The sequence below is a fragment of the Octodon degus genome, unplaced genomic scaffold, assembly GCF_000260255.1.
Source record: "Octodon degus isolate 3935 unplaced genomic scaffold, OctDeg1.0 scaffold00136, whole genome shotgun sequence".
Classification (NCBI taxonomy): Eukaryota; Metazoa; Chordata; class Mammalia; order Rodentia; family Octodontidae; genus Octodon; species Octodon degus.
This window is the reverse complement of record NW_004524712.1, coordinates 1,444,088-1,464,940: the sequence shown is the minus strand read 5'-3', so window position 1 is coordinate 1,464,940 and position 20,853 is coordinate 1,444,088. Positions and strand designations below refer to the sequence as shown.

The window sequence follows — 20,853 nt, the reverse complement described above, 5'->3', positions numbered from 1 at the left end:
TCTCTCTCTCTCTCTCTCTCTCTCTCTCTCTCTCTCTCTCTCTCTCTCCCCAAGGCTGGAGATTGAACCCAGGGCCTCATACATGCTAGGGAAGGGCTTTACCATCGCACCCCATGCCCAGCCCTTTTTATACGTTTATTTTGAGACAAAGTTTTGTTGTGTTTCCCAGGCTGACCTCAAATTTGGGATCTCCTGATTTCCCTCCTAAGTAGCTGGGATTAGAGGCATGGGCCACTTTGCCCTACCATGTACCCTTCCTTTGTGGTGAAAACATTTTAAAAATCCATTCTTCTGGCATTTTGTAATATACACCACTGTCTACAGTCACCTGCTATGAGTTGTGACAGCAGAGCATCTTACTACTAACTCTAGCTTGGTACCCAGCGACCGACCTCTACGCATTCTTCCCTCTCCCCGGAGGAAAGTGTTTACTTCAGAGGACAGGTACTGACGGAGCATCTGCTAGGGAGGCTGGGATTCTGGGGAAGGAACACACCTGCACAGAAGAAGCCCGGATGGGCTTGACTGTCATCTTCAGTACTTAACCACTGTGCAGAGGAAGGGGGCTTTACCTTGTGCTGCCCCGAGAGCAGGTCTAGGAGGAAAAGATGGATGTGACAGAGACCCAGATGCTCCCTTTATGTGAGGGAGTTTTACCAGCAAGAACCGCCTACTGCAGGAGAGGAGAGTCGCTTTTCCCAGGAATCTTTAGGAAAAGAATGAGAGCCTGCCAGTTGGTGCTCCTTCCCAGTGGGACAGGTTAAACCAGTTGACCTCCAACGCCCCTTCCAGCTCTAAGATGTTACGAGACCCCTGAGTGAGGAGGATGTTTCTGATTTGGACAAAGCCTCCCCAGAGTCCCTTGAATACATTGCAGAGGTCGCCATCTCCTTGGCCAGTATCATAAATCTCTTTCTGCATTCTGGGGAACTGCTCTGGGGAGAAATCATGGTGGCCATGACATGTGGCATTTGGAAAAGAGCCAACATTTTCCCTCTTGCTTTTCACAGAGATTTTTTTTTCTCACTCCCAGGATGTCTGGAAGAATGTGGCTCCATGCAATCTTCCCTGTGTCGGCCCTGGCACCAGACAGAGCTGACCTGCATGGCCCCTGGTAGGACCCACAGGAAGAAGGTGCAAGCAGAGGTGAGGGGGCACCCTCTATGGAAGCCCTCACCATCCACAGGCACAAGGTGTTGTGTCTCTAAGGATTTCTGCTTCCACTCATGTCTGTGCCTTTGCCCACACTGCTCCTCTGTGGCCTCAGTCAGCCTCCCAAGCCCACGCCCTTTGTGTGGAGATAAGACTTTAGTCTCCAAGTTGAAGGTACGTCCTGGGCAGCACTCACTGTGCTCTTCCTTCCGCCGTGGTGAACGGGGTTCATGCCTGCTGCGATTCCTTCACTGAGAAGCAGCTTCTTGAGGTAACAGGCTTTTGTTTTCTACATATTATTAGTCTTGCATCTCAGTAGCAAGGTGGCGGCCAGACACACACTGAACTGGTGATTCAGGGTTCTAACCCTGGCTTGGACACAGACTCCTCTTGGTCTTTTGTTCCATGAGAATAAAATGAATACTGCAGCAGAACCATAAGGTCTACTCAGGCTCACAGTCTTATGATTTTGAACATGTCTTAGGGTGCTTATTCTTATCCTGTTTATCTTATTATCTACATTCATTTCAGATGGCTTTCTGTTGTCACTGATCCACCCATTCATCCATCGATCCATCTATCCATCCATCCATGCATCCATCCATGCATCCATCCATCCATCCATCCATGCATCCATCCATCCATCCATGCATCCATCCATCTATCCATCCATCCATCCATCCATCCATCCATCCATCCATCCATCCATCCATCCATCCATGCATTCGTGCATCCATTCTGCCAAATCTCCCTCCCTTCCCTCTCCCTTCCCTTCCTTCCTTCTTCCCTCCCTCTCTCCTTCCTTCCAAACATCAATCCAGCCTTACTTACAACCAGTATTTGTTGAGTCTCTGTTGGGCTGGGCCACTAAAGAGCCCATGATGTGTCCTTGGCTCTTAAAGGGGGCACAGACACAGCAGAGGACATGAGCATGACAACACATAATACATAAAGGTACCAGCTGATAAGCGCTGTGTGAGGGCTGAGTGGAGAGCACGCTGGGCCCACAGGGAAGGAGAAACAGAGAGAAGGATGCTGCTTAAAACACTAAAGTTCCTTATCGCGTCTCCACCCTGCTCTGGTCTCCTAAGGTCTTGAATTCTTTCTCTTGGCAAATTCTCCAAATGCAGCAGTAAGGAGAAAGGAGAATATGTGTAAATTGGAAGCAGAGAGGCCAAGAGGCCGAGTCTCGTGGTCCCCAGAGAGCGCCCCTCCGGAGCATGCTGGGGTCTCTGAGGGCCCGAGTCTGCATTCTCACGCTGCTTGCCTCTCCCCGCCCCCACTGCAGCAGCACACTCCGCAAGTCATTTATTCCTCCATAACATTTGCTCGAAGGAACGTTAGCGCTGAATTATAGCCGGGCCCATTATCCCACAATAACTGTCTGGGAAATGTTAATGTTAATGCATGGATCATGCAGAATGCCACATTAGGGGTTTTATGGTGGACATAACATTTTTATGAACTTTTTCTGTGGTAGCACCAGGCTTTGATGGAAAGAAAAGGGAAAAAAGAAAGTATGGGACGGAGGAAAGAAAAGCCAGCCCAGGGGAAGTGGCCCTGGGAGCAGAAGTGGCATTTGATAGCCACGAAGGCTGAGTCACCCGCTAGTATCCCCCTGGGGCCGGGCCTGCCCTGGCAGTGTGCCAGTGGGTTGAATATCTTTGGCATTAGATATTTGTGAGTGGGAGAGCAACCAGCCAAATTGGCAACTGGTGGGAGACAGGGTCTGCAGGGCAGACCCATAAAACTTTTCAGCCACCTGTCACTGGGCCAGCATTTGGTGCCAGTGGGGTCTGCAGAGAGGGTGGAAAGGGGTGTGAGAGGCTGGGTGGGGTGGCAAGCACAGCTCTGGGTGAGAGGAGAGGTCTCTGCAGAGCCGCATGGGGGGACTCACCTTGGGGAGTGATGGCTAATGGCTTAAGGAGATTTTAATTTCTGCCATTAAAGAAAAAAAGGAAAAACACAATCTTGGGAATGGCAGGATTTTACACCTGGCTTTTAAATAGGACCAATAAAGGCAGTGTTTAGCATTTTATATCCTTGCTCAAAAATAACGATCTTTGGTTCTCATCTCAGACATATTTTAAGTGAGCTTCTGTCTCCTGCCTCCAGAATACTCTTTCAGGAGGCTGGATTTACGGCTTTGTTCTTTACCTGCCCTGGGCTCAAATTTAAGTCTCATAACCACCTCATTTCGGTCATCTTGCCTCTTCTCTTCCCCTCCCCTCCCACCTTGGTGGCTGCCCCTAGCGCTGTTACTGTAATTTTTCTTCCAGACAGGTTGCTGCTTATCTCCTGCCTCTGCAAGACCCTGCTTATAGGCATTCCATTGAGCAGTGTAAGATGCGTGCTGTGAGTGGGTGGCAGGGCTATCTGTTCAGCAGCCTCCCCTGCAGCTATGCCCATTTGCTGCCCCCAGCCACCATCCAGACCCTGAAGGCCTCGGTCCTAGGATAGGTGGGGTGTACAGGGGGCGTGTGCATGATTGGTCTCTGAAGCGAGGGACACAAGCAGTCAGCAGGAGACTGGTCCTTCTGTGGAACCCATCTGTGGGCTTGTGGAGAAGGACCAAGCAAGTTACCAAGGTTCAATGGCAAGATTTTTTGGCTACAAGTCAGACCTCAGGGCTGTGGACCTCAGACTAGATTTCCAGCACAAGGCTGAGGCCAGAAAGGCAATCTCTGAGAGCTCCTTTTGCCTCAGGAGTCTCTGAGCTGACAGCCATCAGACCATCTGGAGCCCTTAACCGGGGCTTATCAAGGTGGGCAGGTGTCCATCTTTGAGGCAAGGTGAATGCCATGGGCTTGGGCTAGATAGGTTTAAATCTAGCCTCTACCACAGAGAACGTGAACAGGCTTGTTAGAAACTCTTTTGGGATCCATATCCTTGTCTTTTAAAAAAGGAAATTGAAATGCACCATCTCTAATAGAAAAATCCAAAGTCTGAAAGGAGAAAACTCTCAAGCATATTGAGCACTCACACGATGCCACAGTGGGCAGCTTTACACTGTTACTGCCACAGATGTGCCACACTAGAAGGGAGATGCCACGCAGGCAGGGATCTCCATTTGTTTTCTTCATGGGTCACACTTGGCACGTATTAGATCTTCTGTTCATATTTAGTGAGTGAACAAATGCCCAAGAGCACCTACGTAGATATCAGTTCCCCAGTGTCCCTTAGCCCAACCTTGGACGATCTCTAGGCATTTTTCCTGAAGTTTTCCATGGAAGGACATTGTCTAGTTATATAGGACTTCTCAACTGTCTTAATTCATAATGCTGATTTGGGGCACATGTGCGTTTCTGGCCTGATGCATAAGGAGCTGGCGCCAGCCCTCGCCTCTGTTCCCTCCAGTACTGAAAGCAGGTGTACCTGGTCCAGACAGCAGGCTCCCCTGTCTTCATACACCCCCTCCCATGCCTCCCAGCCTGCTCCCCTCCTTCTTGGGCTGCCACATGCTGGCTCCTGGGGACCCCCTCCATATGTTCCATTCCAGCTCTAAACTGCATGCTAATTGTTCTGAAGAACAGCTCCAGCTGGAAAAGCAGGCAGGCCGTTTACAGACCTTAAGATAACACCCAGCTTCCCGTAAGCCAGGGGGTTTCCAAGAAAGGCGAATGGAAAGTCTTCCTTTCAGGGCCAGAGCTCAGTGAGATGGGGCCCTGGGGCTGGGGCTGCCATCCAGGGAACCGGCTCTGCCTGGTGTCTGCCCAAGGAAGCCCGTTTCAAAGCAGCCCTACCTGAACAGCCTTTGTTGTGGAGGCCCTGGGGCGTTTCCTGGACCCAACAGGCTTGCGGAGGCACCCTGAATTGTGGAGGGTGCTTTCCAGCCAGGCCCCTTGCTGCTGCCAAAGTCCTGCAACATCCCTGCATCCCTCTGGCACCAGCCTCTGCTGTGGCCCATCACTGCTTCGGGGCCATCCAGCTCTCTGGGGAAGTGAGGAAGGGCGTGACAATGAAGAAAGGCAGGGCACTCCAGTGGACAGTAGCGTGAGCATTGCTATCTGTCTCTCCCATGTCGTGCAGCGGTAAGGCGGGTGGTCCCTTTTCCTGTGTCATTTTCCTAATGCTTGTCCCTCCATGCAGGCCCCATTCCTTCTCCAATCCTATGATGCAGATACACAGTTTTGTCCTTCATTTCTGTCCACATTTTTTTTTCTTTTTTTTTTTTTTTTCAGAACTGGGGATTGAACTCAGGCCCTTGCACTTGGCAGGGAAGCGCATATTCCACTGGGCCATCTCCCCGGCCCCTCTGTCCACATTTTCCAAGAGTGGAAGGAGAAATATTGAAGCGGCAGTTTTCTGATGAAGGAAGCAGATGAGATGGAGTTGTGGGGTCAAGTTGAATTGGAAGGAATCTTCAGGGCCATGATCTCTGCAGGAAGAAGTTGGGGCAGAGCTCTGGGGGCTCAATGCCCACCTTCCAATTCACGGCCTACCGTCAGCACTGAGGACCCACCTGCACCCACATCCTTCCCTAGGCCTGGGGCCTGCCTGGGGCTGTGGTGGAGGTGCTGGGGCTGTGACCAGAAGCTTGGAGTCTGTGCTGCGGAGCCAGCTCTGCGACCAATTAGCTGTATGACCTCAGGCACATCACTCAATCTGTGCCCCATCCACTCCTCTGCAAGGAGAGGGTGGTTCAAAGCTTGCTTTGCAGACCCCTTAGGGTGATTAGAGGGGTCCAAGAAGCAAATGTGAAAAGCTTGGGAAAACTGTAAAGCACAATTCAAAAGTAAGAGGTTTAGGTTACAGTTATTTCCAGGGCTTGAGGTGCTAGAAGATTCTGAGACAACCTCTGATCTGACAGGAAGTGACCCACCTGGCTTGCAGCATGTAGGCTGTGGGGGGCAAGAAGAGCTGCAGGTGGAGCTCTGATCCCTGCGGCAGGGTACTCTCTCAGGTCTACCTCTGGGGATCAGGGGCCAATGCAGGGGGAGTTGCAGGAAGAACAGCCTCACACTGAGATGCTGCAGATGTGGAGGGTGAGCTGGGAAGGAGAGCGGTTCAGCTTGCAGTTGCAGTGGCAGTTTCTGCGTTCCCCAGGGTTTGCACAACTCAGCTCTTGCCCCGCTTTATCTTTGACTTCCCAATCCCTCCTGGGAAGAGAGGCAGGGAGGGCTTGGAAGAGGGGGTAGAGAGCCTTCTTTCTGGGGAGCGGCCAGCCAGAGGAGGACAAGCTGTGTGGGCTCTTGGCCATTTGCCCATGTGGGCTCAGGCTGGCAGCAGAGCCTCCATCTCTACTTATTTGTCCGACGTGAGGATGAGCATGAGCTCGACAGCTCCTCACAATTAGGTCGAGCTGGGGACCACCTTGTTTTTAGCCCCCACAGTGCTCTGGAGGGCCTAACTTGACCCTTGGGCCCAACCCCACCCCTGCAGGGAGTGGGCAACAGTTCCTTCACAGCCAGCTCCTCTCTAGCTAAGGGAAGTGGTAGGAGAGGGAGCCAGAGGCTGGGTTTGTCCCTGAAGGCCTGTGGGCCCCAACTACAGTACAGCTCAGCCTGTGGAAGGTGACACAGGGGCAGCAGTCAGCAGGAACATCGCATTCACACCTCTAGCAGCATCAGCGTACAGTGTGGGCAGCAAATCTCCGGTCAGACATGGCCTTGTTTAGTTACTCAGTGGATGGCCAAGGGCTAGGGCAGCTCAGGGCCAGAGAGATGACTCAAGCCCTCTTGGCCTCTCCAGGCCCAGCTTCTAGGTCTGCCGGCTAGACATGGCCTTTCAGTTTGTGCTGTGCACGCAGTTCTGTTTGCTGTGAGGCTTTTGCTCTTTTCTCTTTTCTCCGCCAGTAGAGCAGTCTTTTAAGGTCTAGCACTTTCTCTGTGAGGCCTCCCTGACCTCCTGCAGGTGGCAGAGCCCCCCTCAGCTCTGGATCCTCCAGGCAGTCAGCGGAGCTGTGTCTGAGATGCCAGGCCTGCTCTTAGCTCCCTGTCAGATGATCATCAGGCCCCAAGTGCTTTGCAGCAAGGAGCTCGCTAACACATAAGCCATAATATGCTTGAGGCTGCACACAGTAGGTGCTGGGTAAATGGTGGCCAAAACGACTTAGTCGATGCAACCAAATAATTGCATGCTTTTCCTGGCTTAAATGCCATCTGTGAATTCAACACTCGGCAAGGGAGCTGGCAAGGCAGCCAGGCCTCCTGCAGCTCACCCGGGAGATCACTGTCCTCCTCCCCACAACCTCTCGCTCCCCACCTTGTGCCAAGCCCAAGCCCAGGGCCTGAGTCCACCAAACCCAAACTGTTTATTATTATCGATGAGACAATAGATGATCTTTTGACATTTTCATGGCTGTTTGGAAGAAGGAAAGATAATACGTAATAAATTCATATACTTCTGCGTGTTTCTTGGCTCTGGCAGCTAAAATTTCCATCTCTTTATGCAGGAGTCCTGGAGAGCCGAAATCCTTGATAATGCCAAACAATTCAGCACTTTATTCTCTCTTTACTCTGTCTGCACCACAGAAAAATACCAAGTTGATGCTGCCAGCTGTGGGAAGAGAGATCAGGTGCCATGTTCTTTCTTACACACAGGAGAAGTGTGTCTTGCCTGGGCAGCTCTGTCTGGGCCTAAGAGTTTGGGACCCCTAATTTATCTAAGACAAAGGACAGTCTGGTCCTACACACACACACACACACACACACACACACACACACACACTCATGGGCTGGACGAGTTCACACACTTGAGACACTTTCACTCTGCTTCTTTCCCAGGTAGGCCCCAGCAGCGATCTGCCGCCTCTGATCTAAGTGACAAACAGGCTTCCGAGCCAGTCAGCCCATAGCCCTGGAGGTTAGCAGAGGCAGTAATGCCTTCAAGCTCAGACTCTCAACTCAGGTAGCATTTCAGCCTGAGGCACAGTACCAGAACCTTGCCTCCTGGAAGGGGAAACCAACGCAGGGGCCAAGGTGTGCCCTGGGCCACACACCACGGTGTGAAACCCTTCTTCCAATCACTAGGACAGAAATGTATCTATTTGTCCATCTGCTCCCTGAGCTGCCATTAAATATTAAATGCCTGTGGTGTGCCAGGTACTGTGTTCAGGACCCAGGTAGCTTTCCCTTCAAGAGGGAAGCTCAGGTTTCAGGTTTCACTACACAGTAGAGCAAAATGCAGGATTTTGCCTGCGTGAATCTGGGTAGATTCTGTTAAGACCAAATCTGGCTTCAGAGTGCATTTTGACTCCCTTCTCCCCTCTCCTACATATGCCCCCCACCCTCCCACACACTCACCTGCCCTTGAGCCACCCTGAAACATATTGAGCACCCCAAGCCTCTGTTACATTAATGTATCATTTCTTCATTTCCTTTAAATAGTGGTTAACAGTGTAGACTTGACCCAATTACTAGGTTTAAAATCTAAGTCCTACTGTTTGCCAGCTGGAATTGCTTAGCCTTCCCGTACTTCCACGGTCTCATCTAGAGAGTGGGTACGATGCTTACAATACTCATGGACAGGATTTGGTGTGATACTGTCACATAGTTAATGCGATGCTAAGTACCTAGGCCAAAAATGCAAGCTGCTTTGCTGTTATAATCATTATTTTAACTTTTATTTTGTAGTGCTTGAAATGGAACTGAGGTCCTTACACACACTAGGCAAGTGCTTTACCACTGAGTTATACCCCAGCCCCGTTATTATCTGATAGGAAGCAGCCGAAAGAGTGATGACTGGGACTGGGCACAGCGCGATCTCCCACTTTCAGCTTGCCCAGCCAGTTCTGTTCCCTCCAAAGGTGTCACTGCGCAGTCAGGGTGTGACTGCTCACTCACTCCCTTGTGTCCCCACCCTACTCCATTCCCTGCTGTGCAGGCTGCCCAGAACTCAGCTGCCCAGAACTCAGATTTCCCTGTCCTCCTTGGAGGGTCTGGGCCAGCAGCCGAGGATAGCACCCCAACCCTGGGCAGTCAGGGCAGGGATAGGTCAGTGTGGTCTGCTGTGGAGGGACTCACTCTCCTACCATGGCCAGGTCCCCTCCAGCATGGAGCTATCATGAGGGAGGCAGAAAGGAGGTCTCAAGACGGATGGAAAGATGGGAAAGAGACCAGTTATATTCTAGCCTTCTGAGTAGGATCCACAACTTTTGGGGATCCCACAGCCATTTGAGCCCAGAACCTAAGCCTGAGAAACAGCACCCAGGCAGGAGGATCCTCACTGTCCACGTGAGGAAATAGAAGCCCTCGGGTTAGAAACCTGACTTTTGGGTCAGGGAGATAGCTCAGTGGAATAAGTGCTTGCCTAGCAAGCACAAGGTCCTGAGTTCAATCCCTGGTACCACCAAACAAACAAACAAACAAAACAATAACAAAAAGCCCCAAAGAAACCTGACTTTTGGTAGGGGCATTTGAAAGAAACCTATTATTTAATTGCTCCCAAGAATCCTTTGAGATCAACATGGCAGATATTACTAACTTCATTTAATCAATAAATATAGTGAGACCCAGAGATGCTGGATGACTTGGCCAGGGCCACAAGACAGTCGTGCTGTTGGGGTCCACATCCACTCATCCTCCTAGCAGAGGCCACCTTTGTACCACCCTGCCCTTCCCTAGCCCCTGTTCCTTCTCCCTTTCCCCCAGGAAGGGTCAGAGGGGGTCATCCTTGCTGGGTTCTAACGGGAGGTAACTAACAAAGCCATCCTCTGCCTGGAGCTGGATTCACAGCCTGATCCTGAGACAGCTGATGGGGGTTTCTTGGACTCTGACACAACAGCCAATGACCAAGTCAGGTATAAAAGGAGCAAACAGGGGCCTGACCCACAGGCATATTGCAAGGGGTTAGAAAGACCCTAGGAAGGCACTGAAGGCAGAAGCCCTGATCTAAAGCCAAGGTTTGGCCTATTCTGATAGCCTAGAACCTTAACTTCCATCCACCCATTCACCTATCCATCCATTAACCCATCCATTCACCCGTCCATTCACCCATCCATCCATCCATCCATCCATCCATCCATCCATCAACCCATCTGTCCATCCACCTATCCATCCATACACCCATCCACCCAAAATGTTTACTCAGTACTCCACACTTTGCCACCCTTCCAGCCACACTGAGCTCCAGCCCTGGAGACCTCCCTGCACATGGCCCAGGCTCTGGGAGCACATAGGGAAGGAGGCAGTGGCTGAGCTCTTCTCACTCTAGCCCTTCCAGCTGTTGCTTTGGAGCTCAGCGTGGTTTTAGGATGAGCCTTAGATTCAGGTACACAGCAGCCAGATGGACAGGCCAGCCCAAGTTTGTAAGAAACCGGGTAGCAATGTGCTCACAACTCCAGGATCAATCTGCTGCCCCCAGGGTCCCTCCCCACGGCCTCCAGCCCAGGAGACTTGAACAAATGGCCCACAGGCATTTGGCAGGATGCTTTGCTTTTCCACTGCCCCAGGTGCACCCCCACCTGTTTCCTTAGCTCACCCCCCCCCCCAGGGGCCTGAGCAGCTGTAGCTTATCCAGCCTGCCTGATGAACAGTGCCCCAAATGCCCTCACTCTGTGCAGGGCTCCGTAGGCCCAGAAAGCCTTCTCCCTTCTAACATAGACTAGGTACTATTTAACTATTTATTAAATGTCCTGTGCCCACTCTGTGACAGGCCCCAAGGTGTCACACACCAGCAGGCACAAGTTGACTGAGACTCAGAAGTGCTCTGCTCTGCAGGGGATCATGGGAAAGTGATGCTTGCTTGCTCTAGGGGGAAGGTGGTGTGGGGAGATGGCATGAGGTTCAAGCTGGGAAGGAATTGACTGTGGGCTCAACTTCAACGAGTAAGAACAGGTGGAGTGAGGGGAGAGAGCACCCAGCAAGGGACACGGCTTTTGGAAGGGCAGGAAATAGCTTCATGCAGCAGGACATAAGTTTGTCTTTAAAATGAAGGAGTGGTCCTAGATGTGATTTCTTTTTCCTGTCTCTATTCTCTAAACCACAGGGCATAAAACTCTTTACAGGAGCACTCACATCACATTAGGTATTACAAGCGATCTGGAATTCATTCCAGATACACCGGAAGACTGTAGTTTCCACGCAAACACTACATATTTTACACAAAGAACATGAGTACCCGCAGATTGTGGTACTGGAGAAAGGTCCTGGAACCAGTGCCCCCATGGATGCTGAGGGACCCCTGTGCTTCGAGGACTGTTGTGAGGACTAAATGATAAAACATCCGTGCAAATGTTTCAAGCACAACTTAGCACGTAATAAACACCTTGTAAACGTGAGCTTCCCTTCTCTTTCACTCAGCTCATGTTTATTAATCGCCCACATATGCCAGGCACTGTCCTAGGCACTGAGTTCAAAGTGTAAGCAAACTCCTTGTTTGTTTTACCTCACAAGACACGCTTCTAATTGGTTGAGATAGATAATAAGGAAATGCAGAGATACAGAGAAAGTCATGGAGAAAAATAAGTCAGGACAGGGGACAGGCCTGCTGTTCTATATGACGCTATTAGAGTCTTGTTGGTGAGCTGACAATTGAGCAGCATAGCAAATAGGTGACCTGGAGGAAGCGCGTCTACAGCAGGGCCACATGCCAGGGTGCCGCCAGGAGGCCAGCGTGGCTGGAGCAGAGCGAACAGGAGATTGGTACCACAGACAGAAATCCAGATCAGTGAGGGCCAGCGGGCCACAGGGAAGACTCTGAAAGTTCTCTCTGAATGAGACAAGAAGCCCTCAGGGGCCTCTGAGCAGCCAGTGACACGATCTGATTGTCATTTAAAATGAAGGCTGGGGCAGTCAGCTTGGGCACAGACTGGAAGGAGGAAGGGTGGGAGAAGGGTAAGGGGTTAGAGGGTTGCTGCAGAAATCCAGGCAGGAGCCAGCTGCTTGAGCGGGGATGGGAGTGGGGGAGGAGGTGCAGAGAAATCAGGACTCACTGGGGCTTCCAAAGACAAGAGTGAGAGAGTGGGGAGCAGAGAGGGGTCCAGATGATCCAGGGGGATGTGACCCGAGCAGCCAGAGTGAGGATTTGCCCTTTACAGAGATGGCTAAGGCTGCCTTCTGAGCTGCATGGCACAGGGGTGCAGGGAACAAAAGAACATTCTCGGATAGCTTTTCTACATACTGGGCAGGGAGAGCTGCCCATGGCGCATAATGAGGGATGAACAGAAGACAGCTGTCTACAAGAGAATGCACTGAACAGAAGCCAAGGCACTCCAGAGGAGGAGACTGGAGCTAGGGGTGCAGCTCAGCAGCAGAGCGCTCACCTGCAGATGCAGGGTCCCACGTTGAATTCCCAGCACCCAACCCCACGAACACAGAGGAGGAACACAAGAAGAAAGGCTGAGCGCAGAGGCCTATGCCTATAATCTGAACATCCAGGAAGCCGAGGCTGGAGGGTCTGGAGCTTGAGGACAGCGTGGGCTGCAGAGTGCCTCTCTCAAAAGAGGACAAGGGAGAGAAGACAAAGTAAGAAACAGACTTTCAGAAAGGGGTAGTTCATGTTAGCGGAGGCTCTGAAGCCATCCCCGTTCACAGCCATCTTCTTGCAGGTCCTGCGAGCTTGTTTCAGACCTCCTTTTCCTTTAACTCCCTGTGGCCTTTGACACTAGGACACTGCGTGACTATGACTCCCTCCCACTGTCTTGGCTTCAGCACTGGAATTTGACAAAGGCCTCTCCTGAGTCCTTGCTCTGCTGCCTCTGAAAACTACACACACACACACACACACACACACACACACACACTCACTCGCACACACACGCATGCACGCATGCACGCACGCACGCATATGCATAGACACATACACACACTGCTCTGAGCTATGCTCATGTCTGATTCTTCAGTCTCCATCTGTAGAACAGCCTCCACCACCCAGGACCTGTATCTCAAGGGGACACTACCTCTGGATGTCCAGCTCTCACCTCTTGCTTAAGCTGTGCTCACTTCTCCCACTGCCAGGTGTTCCTCCTGCCTTGCTTATTTGTGGGTGGCATTGTGGTGGCCCCAACTCTAGAATCACCGTGACTCATGACTAAATACCTTCATCATCGAGACCCTGCCTCTATCTTCACTGTCTGGTCAGTCTTCCCAAACACTACTGTCAGATCAATCAGGCTAAGGCATGGCCTTCCTTATTGTGTGCCTTTGCTCAAAGCTCAAAACCCTATATGGGGGGGCGTGCTGCCCATTAGCTCAGGTGTTTAAGTGCCTGCTGAAACAAAGCAGTGAGGCTCAGGATGCTGTGGTTCAATCCCCTCATCCTCAAGCCAAACCAGACCTGCCCTGAAGGCATCCTGAGCGCTCCCCCCACCCCACCCCCACAAAAAATAATACCCTATATGGGGATAGGGAGATGGCTCAGTGCATAGCACCTGCCTGGCAAGCATGAGGTCATGAATTTGATTCCCAGTACTCAAATAAACTCCTACGTGAAAAAAAAAAAAACCCAAAAAACTCCTACGTGGGTTCTCACAGCTGATCGAGCAGAGTCCCGGTTCTTTACATTGGGGGTTCTTTTGCCCCTTAATCCTTCTGCCTCACACTTGGGCGGTTTCAGTTCTCCACCTTGGATGGACGGCAGAGGAGTGGCAATTGCTGGCCTTCTGGTGGTGCCAATCCTTATCTACCTTGCAGCCTCATGAGGTAGACTTAGATGTGCTCATTCTGCAGACTGAGCGGTGGACTCTGGGTAAGTGTGACACCTTGGAAGTCACAGGGCCGGTGAGCAGCACACCAGGGCAGGATGCTCAGGCCTTTGCTAGTTTCAAGCCCACATCTTCCCCGTCTCAACACCTGCCATCCCAACAACAGTACTATGGAGGTTGAGGCAGAAGGTTCCCGTGAGCCCAGAGTTGAGACCAACTTGGGCAACATGGTGGGGCAGTCTCAAAAGTATAAACAAAGAGACATGCATACAAAAGACCAGAGGTTTGTCTTGGGCCACAGTTCACGGGTAGGTCCAGAGATGTTCATAAATATTCATAGAGCGAAATAGGAAAACAGCTAGTTCCTTAGCAAGAATACTCAAAACAACTTCAAGCAGAAATCATCTATATTTGTATTTAATGTGTTAATTTCCTCTAGTTAACATAGAAATAATTGTCTAAAATTACAAGGTAGGTAGAATAGGGAGGTTCGGAAGCTCCATGATTTAAGAAAAATATTATTATAACATTAGTGGCAGCAGACCACAGAGTTCAGCTGAGGAGGCAGCTTCTATCCAGACAAGCAGTTTTCCACTGCTCAAAAAACATCCTGAAACATCCTGAGTTTTCCCTTCCTTTAATCAATGTCAGGGAAAATAAGACGAAAGGTAACAGGGGCAGAACCTCTCCACTTCTCCAACCTCCTTCTGAGAAACGCTCACTGAGAGAAATGAGAAGGAAGGGAACGAGTACTAAATGTCACTTACCTATCCCACTAGTGAGCAACCTCCCCACTTACCACACATGAGGTAGGGCCAGAAAAATGTGTTTTTGTGATTAGGTAACTAAAAGCACATGGCGCAGAATTTATGCAGTATAAAACTGTGTGTGTGTGTGTGTGTGTGTGTGTGTGTGTTGGGTCGGGGAGATGGCTCAGTGGAATAAGCGCTTCCCTGGCAAGCATAAGGGCCTGAGTTCAATCCCCAGTACTGAAAAAAAAAAAAAAAGAAAGAAAAACGCACTGTGTGTTTGTGTGTAGATATAGTGTACATACATATACACACAATTTACTTATTTCTCTTCTGACTCTGAATCCTTCATTGCTCCACCTCTTTCCAGGAGGCAATTACTGTTTTTCTTTGTATGTCTACTTCCCAGGGACAGTCGATGCAAATGTAAAATCTGTGTTTTTAACATAAATGGAAGTATACGCCACAGTGGTGTTCTGCATGTTATGTTTTCTTATTGGTCTGTAAACAAGCTGACGTGGCCTGGGCTGTGTGCGCTCCTTTCACTCCAAAAGATCAAATCAAGGGGGGCTGGTGAGATGGCTCAGTGGTCTAAAGCACCTACTTAGAACAAGCTTAGCAAAGCACAGGGACCGCAGTTCAATCCCCCAGCACCACATGCCAGCCAGCCAGCCTCGCCCCCTGGTGGGCTGAGCTGGCCACACACACACACACACAAAAAAAAAAAAAAAAAAAAAAAAAGATCAAATCAAGGAACACTCACTTTCTAACATTCAGATCTGGTTCACCTTCAACTTCCGCTGGACGGGGCACATCAGGAACGTGCAGCTGATATGTATCTCAGTCGTGTGTGTGTGTGTGTGTGTGTGTGTGTGTGTGTGTGTTGGTGCAGATCAAACCTAGCGCTCCATGCACGCAAACTCCATGCTCCACCACTGAGCTACACTTCCATTCCAGTGTCCCCAATCTTGGACTGATACGCTTCCCCTTTTTTAAGAGAAACACGTCTCAGGAATATGTATTGTGGACTTGGTCCAAGGGAAACCAAAACCTGCTCTTAAGGCCTACAGAGTTCCCAGCAGGCAACAAAAGGAAGAAAGAAAGAAAGAGGTTGCTGCCCCTAACCTCACCAACGAAGGCAGCTGCCGTCGCACACAGGGTAAGTGCTGCGGCCCTCACTAGAGCACCACTACGCACCTATACTGGCAGCCAGAGCTGCGGATTCACACCAAATCCCATCTGGAAAGGACACAGACCCAGTGTCCCTTGAATTCAGAACCAACATCATCACCAGAAGGAGGTCCGTGAGCCTGAACCGGCTGGGGTCAGCACCTTCACCCCTCAGGCCCCTGAGTTCAGGACCAAAGGGGGCCCAGTGGGGAGCAGCCCTCACTCGGCTCCTGCTGTTGCAACTGCCACCTCCAAAGAGCCTGTCATTAAAGCTTCATCCCTGGCTCTCTGATTTACATGTACAAATAATCGCTGTCAGGGGCACAAGCCCCAGAGAGCAATAATAGATTCTGGTGGTAGCAGATGCAGATGCAGGAAATAAAAACAAAAATGAAACACACCCGCCTGGCAGAACTCAGCACTGAGAGGAGTCCTAAGGGGGAAGCAAAGCCTGCCAGGGAGGCGGGCCGGAGAGGGCCATCAGATAAAGTATTGACTGCTGGGTTGCCTGCAAAAGCCAGCTGAGGATTCTGTAAATTGTGGTAACATCTATAACTAAAATATGCTGTTTTGACCACTTTTTAAGTGCACAGTTCAGTGGCATAATTACATCCATGTAGTTGTACAAGCTTAACTTAAAACACTTTCATTACCCCAAACCAAAGCTCTGTACCTTTTAGAGCGGTAACCCCCCCCCCTTTGGAAATTCTAATTTACTTCCTGCTTGATGAATTCTCCTACTCTAGATATTTCATAAAGTGAATCATACAATATTTGTCCTCTTTGGTCTGCTTTATTTCTCTCAGCAAGATGCTTATCCATGCTGTAGCACGTATCAGAACTTCAATTTTTTTATGGTGGAAAAATATTTCATCGTTTATCCATTCATCAGCTGGTGAACGCTCGGGTCATTTTTCTACTTTGTAGCTATTATGAATAATGCTGGTCTGAATACGGGTGCACAGATAGGTGTTTCAGTCTCTGCTTTCAGTTCTTCTGGGTTTACACGCAGGAGTGGAACGGCTGGTGCAAATGGTGATCCTGGGTTAGTTTCTTTGAGAAGTCATCAGACGGTTTCCCACCGTGGCAAGCCTGAGGTTTAATAGACCCACGTGGGCCCAGCCTGGTGGACAGATGTCCACAGACCTTGGTGCTGGGAGGCCACGCAGCACGTTCAGGGCTCAGAGTGCAGCGAAAGAGCACCAGTCCAGAGCCGAGGCCGCCAGTGGAAGCAACACCGGCCTGCCCCCCCCCCCCGCTGCTCCCCAGGGCGCTCAGCCAGGTCCCTGTAAGCCACATTTTGGCATCAGGGAACCTATGTGCTCTCAGAGAGAGCAAGTGGCACCTGATCTAAGCATCCAGGTGCTGTCTCTATCCCTTCTGCTGTGCCACCCTTCTGGCCCTAGCTGAGACATTATTGTGTCACCCCTCTACAGTGTGCCCCATTCTGTCCCCTCAGTGGACTTGTGTGTTCTCTTCTGCTCCCACAGTGCCCCGGGGATTTACTCTTAAGGCTGTTCTTGTTGCGTTTGGGCTGGTGATCCATCCCCCTGCCACACAGTCAGTATCTTGAGGAACGAGAATGAGCATTTTATCTTTGCATTCCTGCTCTGAGGTGAGGCCAGTACCTGGTGCTTGTTGAGTGAACGTATGAGTGAGAATAAAGACTACATTAACCATGCTGCCTAACGAATGCTTACTGACCAACTATGAATGAGTGGATGATGAATGAACAGGGTCCCAAGGATGGAGACGAGCCCGTGGAGTAGCCTCTGGCTCATCGCCAAGCCTCATTCACTCATTTATTCATGTATTCATTCATTTAGTACAGCCACTGCTATGTGTCAGTCTCTATTAGGGCCTGGGGTTCGTATGCAAATAAGCCCCAGCCTGTGTCTTCAGGAAGCCCACAGAGGAGACCGAGGCCAATGAGAACGGTGCTCCCAGCCACTGCATTTCCCCCAGAGCGTGCAGGGACTCACACCACATCAAAAGCCTGAGCAGGGCTGTCTGGGCCCCACCAGTTGCTGGGCACAGCTGGCGGCGGGAGGAGCGGTCAATTAGCATCCCGCACGCACCTGTCCGCGGCCGCGCCAAGGATCCAGGGGCTGGAGAACTACCTCGAGGAGGATTGCGGAGCTCCCAGAACCCAGCGCAGCTCACATCAGAGACCTCACTGCCCCTCAGGGATTCATTCGCTCTGCACAGCTGGTTAATTTTTCATCAAGGGGTGGGGGTGGGAGTGGGGAGAGAGCGCCGATCCTCCACTCTTTCATGCCGGGGGTAGGGGAGCAACATAACATCCTGTCCATTTTATTTTTTTTAGATGAAATAGGAACAGATTGTGGTTGCCAGGCAAGACCTAGCCCTCGCAGGGCCTGTGCTGCTGCTACAGGCTGATTAATGGTTATTGGGCAAAGGATAAAGCATCCAGACGGCAGAGGCCGCCAGCGAAGGTGCTTACACATTTAATGAGCGCCGGGTGGCGTTCTAGTGGGGAGCAGCAGTTGTTTTAGGAAGGAGATTTAAGGTGCTAGTCCTCTGGCCCGCCTCCACCCCGCTCTGCTGGGACCTGCTCCCCGAAGTCCTTGTCCCCGGCTGCACTGCATCTGATCCGCCCCCTTAGCAGCGCACTCTGCTTGCACAGAGAGGTCATCAGCGTGCCTGTTTCTGCTTGAATCTGACTCTGAGCCTGAAAGCTCAAGGCTGGAAAGAAAAACTCAGTTTGCTCCTCTAGGTAATGGGAAAATATGGAAGCGGCTTTATGTACTAAAGAGACTGAAGTGTGATAAAATATATATAGTGGATGTTTACATTAAAAACTTTAATTACAGCAAAAGACATTGCCTTAGAAGATACTCCTCACTTTGAATACACTTAAGGGCATCGTTCTTACCACTTTCTGAGACAGTTGTGGAGTCCTCCTTCATAAGTGTCTTTAGTGGCATTGTCATGGAAGTCTCAATATTGTCAATCAATTCAAATCATTCACACCAATTTTTGTGTGTGTGTGTGTGGTACTGGGGATTGAACTCAGGACCCTGCACTTGCCAGGCAAGCGCTTATTCTACTCAGCTATCTCCCCAGTCCCTTTTTTGCCAATTTTGATCAAATAAAAACATTATGGGCTGCAGAGATAGCTTGGTGGTCTAAGCACCTGCTTGGCAAGTGCAGATTCGCTCCCTAGTGCTGCATGCCATGCTGGCCCAAGAACCCCAGGCGTGCCATGCTTGCCGCAGAAACTGGGTATGGTGGTGCACGCCTGTAATCCCAGGGCTGGGGAGGCTGAGACAGGAGGATCACTATGAGTCCAAACTGCATAGTGAGATCCTATACTAAATAAATAAATTAATTAATTTTTAAAAATTATGGTGTGTCCTCATCCACCTTATTCACTGGATCAGACAACATATGGTTTCTTGCTCTTCCTCAAAAGCAAGATGACCATTAAAAGTAAAAGTCTGGATTTAATTGTACCAATCAAGGTTTTAGTAGCAAGGCACAGACCAGCCGGATCATGAGATCTAGGAGGAGACTTTGCAGGCGAGGTGCTTGTGTGCGTGCTTTAAGGAGGGGAGGGATGTGAATCAGCAAATAAAATAGGCCAAGCAGAAGGCAAACGACAACTTCATAGGCCTTCCGAAGGGCCAGTGAGTTGTGGGGACAAGAGAGAGACCCCCATTGTGACCTGGGAGAGCAAACTCTTAGCTGGAGTCAGACGGTCTCTGATCCTCACTGGGTGACCTTGGGTGACCAGTTCCTCAATCCAGAAGTGTTTATAAATGAAGAATCTAGCAGTTCTCAACCTGTACAGCACATTAGAACATCCGGGAAGCTTTTCAAACAGGGCCCAAGCCTCTTTCTGAGTGATTTTCATGTATTTAGTGACCTAGGATAGGGCACAAGCCTAGGTAGCTTTAAAAGCCCCCCGTGTGGTTCTCATGTGCAGCCTGTGATGGAAGCCACTGCCTGGCCTGGGACGACCTCGCAGGTCCTGCCTAACCCCCTCATCTTTTTCATCTGGACAGAGAGGTACTGGGCCTCCTGGTCTATAGTCCTGGACATGTGGCCCTGGGGCAAAAGGCAGGATGGGAGAAGTCCAGAGGAAAGCTTCTCCACCAGGTCAGAACTCCAGCGGTTCTGTGCGGGAGGCCAGGTGGAGGGGCTCCCTGGTCCATCTGGTTCCCATTAATCTCGGGGCATGTTTCACATCGTCTGCAGGTACTTGGAGCTGGGAACAGCCCCCTGGGTGGCCCTCGGCGGGGCCCTTTCAAGCCAAGCCCTGCTGACAGGCTGCAGGGCTCTGCGGGGCCCTCCTGCTTCCAGTCACTTGTCTCCTCTTGGGGCTAGAATCCCCCAACAAATAAGAAACTAAAGGAGGCAGGCACAGAAGCCAGGCTCCCTTTCATTAGCAGGCTGTCACAGAGCGTGAAGGGCTTCGATAAATCCTGTAGCTCAGCAGCTGTCGAGGAGGCCTGGGAGGAAGAGGAGTCATTTGTTCCCCAGAAGACTGGGTCTTTAGGAATTTCCAGGCTTCTTGCTCCCCTACCCAAAGAGCTGGGAACTAGCTCAAAGCCACATGTGGCTCCAGGGTCTGCCTGGTCTTAGAGGGGGCTGGGAGAGAATGACTACCACGGACTGAAAATGAAGGGGAGATGTCAGTCCCTGGGCACCCCTTCTTCCCTCCAGACCTGGGCTGGAGAAGTCAAGCTCTGCCCATCAAGGCCCCGGAGCATCTGACTGCTAACATGGTTCTGCTCAGGCTGTGGCCCAGTGGCTTTGTGCAGGGTGTTGGGATTCGGTGAGTCACCCCGCCACTGTCACACTTGCTAAGCAGGCCAGTGGGGCTGCGGTGCCCTGCAGAGGGACCACCTAGAGGGATCCACACTGAGTCCGCCCCAGGTCTCGCTGCTTCTCGGTGTCTACCAGCTGCTCCCAGCAGGACCACAGGATCAGACTGGCCCTGGAGCTGACTCCTAGTCACATGACCTCAGGCAGCCCCTGAGCCTCTTTATGCCCTTGTTTTCGCATCTATAAAATGGGGATAATAAAATCTGGGTCTTGTGAAGATTAATGCAATAAGAGTACTAACACCACATGCCTGTGGGAGAGCTAGTCAACAACAAACACGGCCAGCCCCAGCCTGAGGGAGTCAGCAGTGTTTTCCCAGGAGGCGCTCACACCCACACACGCACATGT

The 20,853-nt window shown here is 50.9% G+C and overlaps 1 protein-coding gene across 3 annotated transcripts in view; it reads right to left on the bottom strand.

Moving 5' to 3' along the window:
* Pknox2 (PBX/knotted 1 homeobox 2) overlaps positions 1-20,853 on the bottom strand; it is a 264,725-nt gene that overhangs the window by 121,653 nt on the left and 122,219 nt on the right. The window contains exon 1 of one of the 3 annotated variants that reach the window (XM_004641385.2): positions 6,114-6,165. The exons of the other annotated variants lie outside the window; for them this stretch is intronic. The gene's annotated coding sequence lies outside the window, so the exon portion shown is untranslated. Of the gene's footprint in view, positions 1-6,113; positions 6,166-20,853 lie in introns of those variants that run through there. 3 annotated transcript variants of the gene reach the window in all.